Here is a 12,379-nt window from a genome sequence, read left to right on the forward strand (position 1 = left end):
TATTTGAACCAGATGACATTTCTGATGATAAAGTTAAAATAAAAAAATAAAAAAATTCATTAAACTCGTCAGCAAATATTGTTTCATTGTAGGAAAATATAGGCATGCCCTTTCTGTTTTAAAATCACTAAATTCAACCCAAATTACCTGCACTCAAAGTGCATCACCACAATATTTTATTTTATTTTATTTTATTTTAATTGGTTTGGTTTTACTTTAACCAGATGACATTTCTGATTTTAAATTTCAAAAATAGGCCCCCATTGACTTCCAAGTGACTCAACGCAATATTGATTGTATTTATTGATATTCATTTTATTAATTCATTTCAACATTTTTTTTTTATTTTATTTAAGTTAACCAGGTTTGAAATATCTGTTTTAAAATCACCAAATTCACCCCAAATTACATTCATTTTAAAGTGCCTAACCGCAATATTTGTTTACTTTTATTTTTTAGTTTTTATTTGGTTCGGTTTGTTTTTATTTGAACCAGATGACATTTCTGATGATAAAGTTAAAATTAAAAAATAAAAATCATTAAACTCGTCAGCAAATATTGTTTCATTGTAGGAAAATATAGGCATGCCCTTTCTGTTTTAAAATCACTACATTCACCCCAAATTACCTGCACTCAAAGTGCATCACCCCAATGTTTTATTTTATTTTATTTCATTTTAATTGGTTTGGTTTTATTTTAACCTTATGACATTTCTGATTTTAAATTTAAAAAATAGGCCCCCATTTACTTCCACTCAAAGTGCCTCAACGCAATATTGATTGTATTTATTTATATGAATTTTATTAATTCATTTAAACATTTTGTTTTAATTGAATGTAACCAGGTTAGAAATTTCCCGTTTTTAAATCAACAAAATCACCCCAAATTACATTCAGTTTAAAGTAAGCCAATATTTGTTTACTTTTATTTAATTCAATTTTAACCAGAAGACATTTGTGATTTTAAAGTTGAGAAACAGGCCCCCATTACTTCCACACAAAGTGCGTCACCGCGACATTGATTTTTGTGAATGTATTTATGTATTAAAATGCATATTTTTTATTGTTACTTATTTCTTTCCCTTAATTTAATTCATATCTAAAAAAGAGAGAAGACTTTTCCACTTTTTTAAATGGAAAAGGGTCTGTTTCTCTTTCGCCAGCCTGTGTGTCTTCTTTAAATAGCTCGCTCTTGACTGTTGTACTCGCTTACGGCCATACCACCCTGAGCACGCCCGATCTCGTCCGATCTCGGAAGCTAAGCAGGGTCGGGCCTGGTTAGTACTTGGATGGGAGACCGCCTGGGAATACCAGGTGCTGTAAGCTTTTGCTTTTCCTTCAGCTAACACGCTTGTCCAAGGCTCAGCTTTCATTCTAGTTCCTTTACACTTTTAAACGGATTTGCTGCTGCTTCTTTTTTCTGTGTTTTCGCTTTCTCTGTGCCCTCTTTCTGCTTGCGGTGTGACAAAGGACAGCTCAGCCTCGTCATTCTTCATTTCTCCTGCAGGAGGCGATAGACAGGCCTTTTCTCTGTCTCTACTACAAACTCTTGAGCGCCGCGTGCTCTTTTGGAAATGACACTCCTCTCTTCAGCTTGAGACGGAGCTTCCCAAATTTGATTGTCATCCGAGCCCCTTAGTGGTAAACTACACAGGAGATGTACCCTCTTAGATTTAAAGTTAATTTTTCAATAACTTAACAAAAAACACATTCTCATGTTCATTTTTCACTGATGTTGGTGTGTGATCAAATGATTTGCAAGTAAACAAATGAGACATTTCAGCTATTTTGGTACTTTTTCAGTACTTGGAACAGGACAAGAGTTTTTTATCATCTCAAAAAAAAAAAAAAATCATTAAACTCATCAGCAAATATTGTTTCATTGTAGGAAAATATAGGCATGCCCTTTCTGTTTTAAAATCACTACATTCACCCCAAATTACCTGCACTCAAAGTGCATCACCACAGTGTTTTATTTTATTTTAATTGGTTTGGTTTTATTTTAACCTTATGACATTTCTGATTTTACATTTCGAAAATAGGCCCCCATTGACTTCCACTCAAAGTGACTCAACGCAATATTGATTGTATTTATTGATATTAATTTTATTAATTCATTTAAACATTTTGTTTTAATTTAATTTAAGTTAACCAGGTTTGAAATTTCTGTTTTTAAATCACCAAATTCACCCCAAATTACATTCAATTTGAAGTGCCTAACCGCAGTATTTGTTTACTTTTATTTTTTATTTGGTTCGGTTTGGTTTTATTTGAACCAGATGACATTTCTGATGATAAAGTTAAAATAAAAAAATAAAAAAATTCATTAAACTCGTCAGCAAATATTGTTTCATTGTAGGAAAATATAGGCATGCCCTTTCTGTTTTAAAATCACTAAATTCAACCCAAATTACCTGCACTCAAAGTGCATCACCACAATATTTTATTTTATTTTATTTTATTTTATTTTAATTGGTTTGGTTTTACTTTAACCAGATGACATTTCTGATTTTAAATTTCAAAAATAGGCCCCCATTGACTTCCAAGTGACTCAACGCAATATTGATTGTATTTATTGATATTCATTTTATTAATTCATTTCAACATTTTTTTTTTATTTTATTTAAGTTAACCAGGTTTGAAATATCTGTTTTAAAATCACCAAATTCACCCCAAATTACATTCATTTTAAAGTGCCTAACCGCAATATTTGTTTACTTTTATTTTTTAGTTTTTATTTGGTTCGGTTTGTTTTTATTTGAACCAGATGACATTTCTGATGATAAAGTTAAAATTAAAAAATAAAAATCATTAAACTCGTCAGCAAATATTGTTTCATTGTAGGAAAATATAGGCATGCCCTTTCTGTTTTAAAATCACTACATTCACCCCAAATTACCTGCACTCAAAGTGCATCACCCCAATGTTTTATTTTATTTTATTTCATTTTAATTGGTTTGGTTTTATTTTAACCTTATGACATTTCTGATTTTAAATTTAAAAAATAGGCCCCCATTTACTTCCACTCAAAGTGCCTCAACGCAATATTGATTGTATTTATTGATATGAATTTTATTAATTCATTTAAACATTTTGTTTTAATTGAATTTAACCAGGTTAGAAATTTCCCGTTTTTTAATCAACAAAATCACCCCAAATTACATTCAGTTTAAAGTAAGCCAATATTTGTTTACTTTTATTTAATTCAATTTTAACCAGAAGACATTTGTGATTTTAAAGTTGAGAAACAGGCCCCGATTACTTCCACACAAAGTGCGTCACCGCGACATTGATTTTTGTGAATGTATTTATTTATTAAAATGCATATTTTTTATTGTTACTTATTTCTTTCCCTTAATTTAATTCATATCTAAAAAAGAGAGAAGACTTTTCCACTTTTTTAAATGGAAAAGGGTCTGTTTCTCTTTCGCCAGCCTGTGTGTCTTCTTTAAATAGCTCGCTCTTGACTGTTGTACTCGCTTACGGCCATACCACCCTGAGCACGCCCGATCTCGTCCGATCTCGGAAGCTAAGCAGGGTCGGGCCTGGTTAGTACTTGGATGGGAGACCGCCTGGGAATACCAGGTGCTGTAAGCTTTTGCTTTTCCTTCAGCTAACACGCTTGTCCAAGGCTCAGCTTTCATTCTAGTTCCTTTACACTTTTAAACGGATTTGCTGCTGCTTCTTTTTTCTGTGTTTTCGCTTTCTCTGTGCCCTCTTTCTGCTTGCGGTGTGACAAAGGACAGCTCAGCCTCGTCATTCTTCATTTCTCCTGCAGGAGGCGATAGACAGGCCTTTTCTCTGTCTCTACTACAAACTCTTGAGCGCCGCGTGCTCTTTTGGAAATGACACTCCTCTCTTCAGCTTGAGACGGAGCTTCCCAAATTTGATTGTCATCCGAGCCCCTTAGTGGTAAACTACACAGGAGATGTACCCTCTTAGATTTAAAGTTAATTTTTCAATAACTTAACAAAAAACACATTCTCATGTTCATTTTTCACTGATGTTGGTGTGTGATCAAATGATTTGCAAGTAAACAAATGAGACATTTCAGCTATTTTGGTACTTTTTCAGTACTTGGAACAGGACAAGAGTTTTTTATCATCTCAAAAAAAAAAAAAATCATTAAACTCATCAGCAAATATTGTTTCATTGTAGGAAAATATAGGCATGCCCTTTCTGTTTTAAAATCACTACATTCACCCCAAATTACCTGCACTCAAAGTGCATCACCACAGTGTTTTATTTTATTTTATTTTATTTTAATTGGTTTGGTTTTATTTTAACCTTATGACATTTCTGATTTTACATTTCGAAAATAGGCCCCCATTGACTTCCACTCAAAGTGACTCAACGCAATATTGATTGTATTTATTGATATTAATTTTATTAATTCATTTAAACATTTTGTTTTAATTTAATTTAAGTTAACCAGGTTTGAAATTTCTGTTTTTAAATCACCAAATTCACCCCAAATTACATTCAATTTGAAGTGCCTAACCGCAGTATTTGTTTACTTTTATTTTTTATTTGGTTCGGTTTGGTTTTATTTGAACCAGATGACATTTCTGATGATAAAGTTAAAATAAAAAAATAAAAAAATTCATTAAACTCGTCAGCAAATATTGTTTCATTGTAGGAAAATATAGGCATGCCCTTTCTGTTTTAAAATCACTAAATTCAACCCAAATTACCTGCACTCAAAGTGCATCACCACAATATTTTATTTTATTTTATTTTATTTTAATTGGTTTGGTTTTACTTTAACCAGATGACATTTCTGATTTTAAATTTCAAAAATAGGCCCCCATTGACTTCCAAGTGACTCAACGCAATATTGATTGTATTTATTGATATTCATTTTATTAATTCATTTCAACATTTTTTTTTAATTTTATTTAAGTTAACCAGGTTTGAAATATCTGTTTTAAAATCACCAAATTCACCCCAAATTACATTCATTTTAAAGTGCCTAACCGCAATATTTGTTTACTTTTATTTTTTAGTTTTTATTTGGTTCGGTTTGTTTTTATTTGAACCAGATGACATTTCTGATGATAAAGTTAAAATTAAAAAATAAAAATCATTAAACTCGTCAGCAAATATTGTTTCATTGTAGGAAAATATAGGCATGCCCTTTCTGTTTTAAAATCACTACATTCACCCCAAATTACCTGCACTCAAAGTGCATCACCCCAATGTTTTATTTTATTTTATTTCATTTTAATTGGTTTGGTTTTATTTTAACCTTATGACATTTCTGATTTTAAATTTAAAAAATAGGCCCCCATTTACTTCCACTCAAAGTGCCTCAACGCAATATTGATTGTATTTATTGATATGAATTTTATTAATTCATTTAAACATTTTGTTTTAATTGAATTTAACCAGGTTAGAAATTTCCCGTTTTTTAATCAACAAAATCACCCCAAATTACATTCAGTTTAAAGTAAGCCAATATTTGTTTACTTTTATTTAATTCAATTTTAACCAGAAGACATTTGTGATTTTAAAGTTGAGAAACAGGCCCCGATTACTTCCACACAAAGTGCGTCACCGCGACATTGATTTTTGTGAATGTATTTATTTATTAAAATGCATATTTTTTATTGTTACTTATTTCTTTCCCTTAATTTAATTCATATCTAAAAAAGAGAGAAGACTTTTCCACTTTTTTGAGTGGAAAAGGGTCTGTTTCTCTTTCGCCAGCCTGTGTGTCTTCTTTAAATAGCTCGCTCTTGACTGTTGTACTCGCTTACGGCCATACCACCCTGAGCACGCCCGATCTCGTCCGATCTCGGAAGCTAAGCAGGGTCGGGCCTGGTTAGTACTTGGATGGGAGACCGCCTGGGAATACCAGGTGCTGTAAGCTTTTGCTTTTCCTTCAGCTAACACGCCTGTCCAAGGCTCAGCTTTCATTCTAGTTCCTTTACACTTTTAAACGGATTTGCTGCTGCTTCTTTTTTCTGTGTTTTCGCTTTCTCTGTGCCCTCTTTCTGCTTGCGGTGTGACAAAGGACAGCTCAGCCTCGTCATTCTTCATTTCTCCTGCAGGAGGCGATAGACAGGCCTTTTCTCTGTCTCTACTACAAACTCTTGAGCGCCGCGTGCTCTTTTGGAAATGACACTCCTCTCTTCAGCTTGAGACGGAGCTTCCCAAATTTGATTGTCATCCGAGCCCCTTAGTGGTAAACTACACAGGAGATGTACCCTCTTAGATTTAAAGTTAATTTTTCAATAACTTAACAAAAAACACATTCTCATGTTCATTTTTCACTGATGTTGGTGTGTGATCAAATGATTTGCAAGTAAACAAATGAGACATTTCAGCTATTTTGGTACTTTTTCAGTACTTGGAACAGGACAAGAGTTTTTTATCATCTCAAAAAAAAAAAATCATTAAACTCATCAGCAAATATTGTTTCATTGTAGGAAAATATAGGCATGCCCTTTCTGTTTTAAAATCACTACATTCACCCCAAATTACCTGCACTCAAAGTGCATCACCACAGTGTTTTATTTTATTTTATTTTATTTTAATTGGTTTGGTTTTATTTTAACCTTATGACATTTCTGATTTTACATTTCGAAAATAGGCCCCCATTGACTTCCACTCAAAGTGACTCAACGCAATATTGATTGTATTTATTGATATTAATTTTATTAATTCATTTAAACATTTTGTTTTAATTTAATTTAAGTTAACCAGGTTTGAAATTTCTGTTTTTAAATCACCAAATTCACCCCAAATTACATTCAATTTGAAGTGCCTAACCGCAGTATTTGTTTACTTTTATTTTTTATTTGGTTCGGTTTGGTTTTATTTGAACCAGATGACATTTCTGATGATAAAGTTAAAATAAAAAAATAAAAAAATTCATTAAACTCGTCAGCAAATATTGTTTCATTGTAGGAAAATATAGGCATGCCCTTTCTGTTTTAAAATCACTAAATTCAACCCAAATTACCTGCACTCAAAGTGCATCACCACAATATTTTATTTTATTTTATTTTATTTTATTTTAATTGGTTTGGTTTTACTTTAACCAGATGACATTTCTGATTTTAAATTTCAAAAATAGGCCCCCATTGACTTCCAAGTGACTCAACGCAATATTGATTGTATTTATTGATATTCATTTTATTAATTCATTTCAACATTTTTTTTTAATTTTATTTAAGTTAACCAGGTTTGAAATATCTGTTTTAAAATCACCAAATTCACCCCAAATTACATTCATTTTAAAGTGCCTAACCGCAATATTTGTTTACTTTTATTTTTTATTTTTTATTTGGTTCGGTTTGTTTTTATTTGAACCAGATGACATTTCTGATGATAAAGTTAAAATTAAAAAATAAAAATAAAAATCATTAAACTCGTCAGCAAATATTGTTTCATTGTAGGAAAATATAGGCATGCCCTTTCTGTTTTAAAATCACTACATTCACCCCAAATTACCTGCACTCAAAGTGCATCACCCCAATGTTTTATTTTATTTTATTTCATTTTAATTGGTTTGGTTTTATTTTAACCTTATGACATTTCTGATTTTAAATTTAAAAAATAGGCCCCCATTTACTTCCACTCAAAGTGCCTCAACGCAATATTGATTGTATTTATTGATATGAATTTTATTAATTCATTTAAACATTTTGTTTTAATTGAATTTAACCAGGTTAGAAATTTCCCGTTTTTAAATCAACAAAATCACCCCAAATTACATTCAGTTTAAAGTAAGCCAATATTTGTTTACTTTTATTTAATTCAATTTTAACCAGAAGACATTTGTGATTTTAAAGTTGAGAAACAGGCCCCCATTACTTCCACACAAAGTGCGTCACCGCGACATTGATTTTTGTGAATGTATTTATGTATTAAAATGCATATTTTTTATTGTTACTTATTTCTTTCCCTTAATTTAATTCATATCTAAAAAAGAGAGAAGACTTTTCCACTTTTTTGAGTGGAAAAGGGTCTGTTTCTCTTTCGCCAGCCTGTGTGTCTTCTTTAAATAGCTCGCTCTTGACTGTTGTACTCGCTTACGGCCATACCACCCTGAGCACGCCCGATCACGTCCGATCTCGGAAGCTAAGCAGGGTCGGGCCTGGTTAGTACTTGGATGGGAGACCGCCTGGGAATACCAGGTGCTGTAAGCTTTTGCTTTTCCTTCAGCTAACACGCCTGTCCAAGGCTCAGCTTTCATTCTAGTTCCTTTACACTTTTAAACGGATTTGCTGCTGCTTCTTTTTTCTGTGTTTTCGCTTTCTCTGTGCCCTCTTTCTGCTTGCGGTGTGACAAAGGACAGCTCAGCCTCGTCATTCTTCATTTCTCCTGCAGGAGGCGATAGACAGGCCTTTTCTCTGTCTCTACTACAAACTCTTGAGCGCCGCGTGCTCTTTTGGAAATGACACTCCTCTCTTCAGCTTGAGACGGAGCTTCCCAAATTTGATTGTCATCCGAGCCCCTTAGTGGTAAACTACACAGGAGATGTACCCTCTTAGATTTAAAGTTAATTTTTCAATAACTTAACAAAAAACACATTCTCATGTTCATTTTTCACTGATGTTGGTGTGTGATCAAATGATTTGCAAGTAAACAAATGAGACATTTCAGCTATTTTGGTACTTTTTCAGTACTTGGAACAGGACAAGAGTTTTTTATCATCTCAAAAAAAAAAAAAATCATTAAACTCATCAGCAAATATTGTTTCATTGTAGGAAAATATAGGCATGCCCTTTCTGTTTTAAAATCACTACATTCACCCCAAATTACCTGCACTCAAAGTGCATCACCACAGTGTTTTATTTTATTTTATTTTATTTTAATTGGTTTGGTTTTATTTTAACCTTATGACATTTCTGATTTTACATTTCGAAAATAGGCCCCCATTGACTTCCACTCAAAGTGACTCAACGCAATATTGATTGTATTTATTGATATTAATTTTATTAATTCATTTAAACATTTTGTTTTAATTTAATTTAAGTTAACCAGGTTTGAAATTTCTGTTTTTAAATCACCAAATTCACCCCAAATTACATTCAATTTGAAGTGCCTAACCGCAGTATTTGTTTACTTTTATTTTTTATTTGGTTCGGTTTGGTTTTATTTGAACCAGATGACATTTCTGATGATAAAGTTAAAATAAAAAAATAAAAAAATTCATTAAACTCGTCAGCAAATATTGTTTCATTGTAGGAAAATATAGGCATGCCCTTTCTGTTTTAAAATCACTAAATTCAACCCAAATTACCTGCACTCAAAGTGCATCACCACAATATTTTATTTTATTTTATTTTATTTTAATTGGTTTGGTTTTACTTTAACCAGATGACATTTCTGATTTTAAATTTCAAAAATAGGCCCCAATTGACTTCCAAGTGACTCAACGCAATATTGATTGTATTTATTGATATTCATTTTATTAATTCATTTCAACATTTTTTTTTAATTTTATTTAAGTTAACCAGGTTTGAAATATCTGTTTTAAAATCACCAAATTCACCCCAAATTACATTCATTTTAAAGTGCCTAACCGCAATATTTGTTTACTTTTATTTTTTAGTTTTTATTTGGTTCGGTTTGTTTTTATTTGAACCAGATGACATTTCTGATGATAAAGTTAAAATTAAAAAATAAAAATAAAAATCATTAAACTCGTCAGCAAATATTGTTTCATTGTAGGAAAATATAGGCATGCCCTTTCTGTTTTAAAATCACTACATTCACCCCAAATTACCTGCACTCAAAGTGCATCACCCCAATGTTTTATTTTATTTTATTTCATTTTAATTGGTTTGGTTTTATTTTAACCTTATGACATTTCTGATTTTAAATTTAAAAAATAGGCCCCCATTTACTTCCACTCAAAGTGCCTCAACGCAATATTGATTGTATTTATTTATATGAATTTTATTAATTCATTTAAACATTTTGTTTTAATTGAATGTAACCAGGTTAGAAATTTCCCGTTTTTAAATCAACAAAATCACCCCAAATTACATTCAGTTTAAAGTAAGCCAATATTTGTTTACTTTTATTTAATTCAATTTTAACCAGAAGACATTTGTGATTTTAAAGTTGAGAAACAGGCCCCCATTACTTCCACACAAAGTGCGTCACCGCGACATTGATTTTTGTGAATGTATTTATGTATTAAAATGCATATTTTTTATTGTTACTTATTTCTTTCCCTTAATTTAATTCATATCTAAAAAAGAGAGAAGACTTTTCCACTTTTTTAAATGGAAAAGGGTCTGTTTCTCTTTCGCCAGCCTGTGTGTCTTCTTTAAATAGCTCGCTCTTGACTGTTGTACTCGCTTACGGCCATACCACCCTGAGCACGCCCGATCTCGTCCGATCTCGGAAGCTAAGCAGGGTCGGGCCTGGTTAGTACTTGGATGGGAGACCGCCTGGGAATACCAGGTGCTGTAAGCTTTTGCTTTTCCTTCAGCTAACACGCTTGTCCAAGGCTCAGCTTTCATTCTAGTTCCTTTACACTTTTAAACGGATTTGCTGCTGCTTCTTTTTTCTGTGTTTTCGCTTTCTCTGTGCCCTCTTTCTGCTTGCGGTGTGACAAAGGACAGCTCAGCCTCGTCATTCTTCATTTCTCCTGCAGGAGGCGATAGACAGGCCTTTTCTCTGTCTCTACTACAAACTCTTGAGCGCCGCGTGCTCTTTTGGAAATGACACTCCTCTCTTCAGCTTGAGACGGAGCTTCCCAAATTTGATTGTCATCCGAGCCCCTTAGTGGTAAACTACACAGGAGATGTACCCTCTTAGATTTAAAGTTAATTTTTCAATAACTTAACAAAAAACACATTCTCATGTTCATTTTTCACTGATGTTGGTGTGTGATCAAATGATTTGCAAGTAAACAAATGAGACATTTCAGCTATTTTGGTACTTTTTCAGTACTTGGAACAGGACAAGAGTTTTTTATCATCTCAAAAAAAAAAAAATCATTAAACTCATCAGCAAATATTGTTTCATTGTGGGAAAATATAGGCATGCCCTTTCTGTTTTAAAATCACTACATTCACCCCAAATTACCTGCACTCAAAGTGCATCACCACAGTGTTTTATTTTATTTTATTTTATTTTAATTGGTTTGGTTTTATTTTAACCTTATGACATTTCTGATTTTACATTTCGAAAATAGGCCCCCATTGACTTCCACTCAAAGTGACTCAACGCAATATTGATTGTATTTATTGATATTAATTTTATTAATTCATTTAAACATTTTGTTTTAATTTAATTTAAGTTAACCAGGTTTGAAATTTCTGTTTTTAAATCACCAAATTCACCCCAAATTACATTCAATTTGAAGTGCCTAACCGCAGTATTTGTTTACTTTTATTTTTTATTTGGTTCGGTTTGGTTTTATTTGAACCAGATGACATTTCTGATGATAAAGTTAAAATAAAAAAATAAAAAAATTCATTAAACTCGTCAGCAAATATTGTTTCATTGTAGGAAAATATAGGCATGCCCTTTCTGTTTTAAAATCACTAAATTCAACCCAAATTACCTGCACTCAAAGTGCATCACCACAATATTTTATTTTATTTTATTTTATTTTAATTGGTTTGGTTTTACTTTAACCAGATGACATTTCTGATTTTAAATTTCAAAAATAGGCCCCAATTGACTTCCAAGTGACTCAACGCAATATTGATTGTATTTATTGATATTCATTTTATTAATTCATTTCAACATTTTTTTTTAATTTTATTTAAGTTAACCAGGTTTGAAATATCTGTTTTAAAATCACCAAATTCACCCCAAATTACATTCATTTTAAAGTGCCTAACCGCAATATTTGTTTACTTTTATTTTTTAGTTTTTATTTGGTTCGGTTTGTTTTTATTTGAACCAGATGACATTTCTGATGATAAAGTTAAAATTAAAAAATAAAAATAAAAATCATTAAACTCGTCAGCAAATATTGTTTCATTGTAGGAAAATATAGGCATGCCCTTTCTGTTTTAAAATCACTACATTCACCCCAAATTACCTGCACTCAAAGTGCATCACCCCAATGTTTTATTTTATTTTATTTCATTTTAATTGGTTTGGTTTTATTTTAACCTTATGACATTTCTGATTTTAAATTTAAAAAATAGGCCCCCATTTACTTCCACTCAAAGTGCCTCAACGCAATATTGATTGTATTTATTTATATGAATTTTATTAATTCATTTAAACATTTTGTTTTAATTGAATGTAACCAGGTTAGAAATTTCCCGTTTTTAAATCAACAAAATCACCCCAAATTACATTCAGTTTAAAGTAAGCCAATATTTGTTTACTTTTATTTAATTCAATTTTAACCAGAAGACATTTGTGATTTTAAAGTTGAGAAACAGGCCCCCATT

At 31.6% G+C, this 12,379-nt stretch overlaps 5 non-coding genes across 5 annotated transcripts; all 5 read left to right on the forward strand.

The window, feature by feature from the left end:
- Positions 1 to 1,206: 1,206 nt before the first annotated feature.
- LOC132112366 (5S ribosomal RNA) lies at positions 1,207 to 1,325 on the forward strand. Its single transcript, XR_009424933.1, has one exon. It is a non-coding gene; the product is annotated as a 5S ribosomal RNA (ribosomal RNA).
- Positions 1,326 to 3,477: 2,152 nt separating this feature from the next.
- LOC132112429 (5S ribosomal RNA) lies at positions 3,478 to 3,596 on the forward strand. Its single transcript, XR_009424951.1, has one exon. It is a non-coding gene; the product is annotated as a 5S ribosomal RNA (ribosomal RNA).
- Positions 3,597 to 5,752: 2,156 nt separating this feature from the next.
- Positions 5,753 to 5,871, forward strand: LOC132112435 (5S ribosomal RNA). The gene has a single exon (XR_009424954.1). It is a non-coding gene; the product is annotated as a 5S ribosomal RNA (ribosomal RNA).
- Positions 5,872 to 8,036: 2,165 nt separating this feature from the next.
- LOC132112345 (5S ribosomal RNA) lies at positions 8,037 to 8,155 on the forward strand. The gene has a single exon (XR_009424927.1). It is a non-coding gene; the product is annotated as a 5S ribosomal RNA (ribosomal RNA).
- Positions 8,156 to 10,317: 2,162 nt separating this feature from the next.
- LOC132112441 (5S ribosomal RNA) lies at positions 10,318 to 10,436 on the forward strand. The gene has a single exon (XR_009424955.1). It is a non-coding gene; the product is annotated as a 5S ribosomal RNA (ribosomal RNA).
- The last annotated feature ends 1,943 nt before the right edge of the window (positions 10,437 to 12,379 follow it).

The sequence above is a fragment of the Carassius carassius genome, chromosome 2, assembly GCF_963082965.1.
Source record: "Carassius carassius chromosome 2, fCarCar2.1, whole genome shotgun sequence".
Lineage (NCBI taxonomy): Eukaryota > Metazoa > Chordata > Actinopteri > Cypriniformes > Cyprinidae > Carassius > Carassius carassius.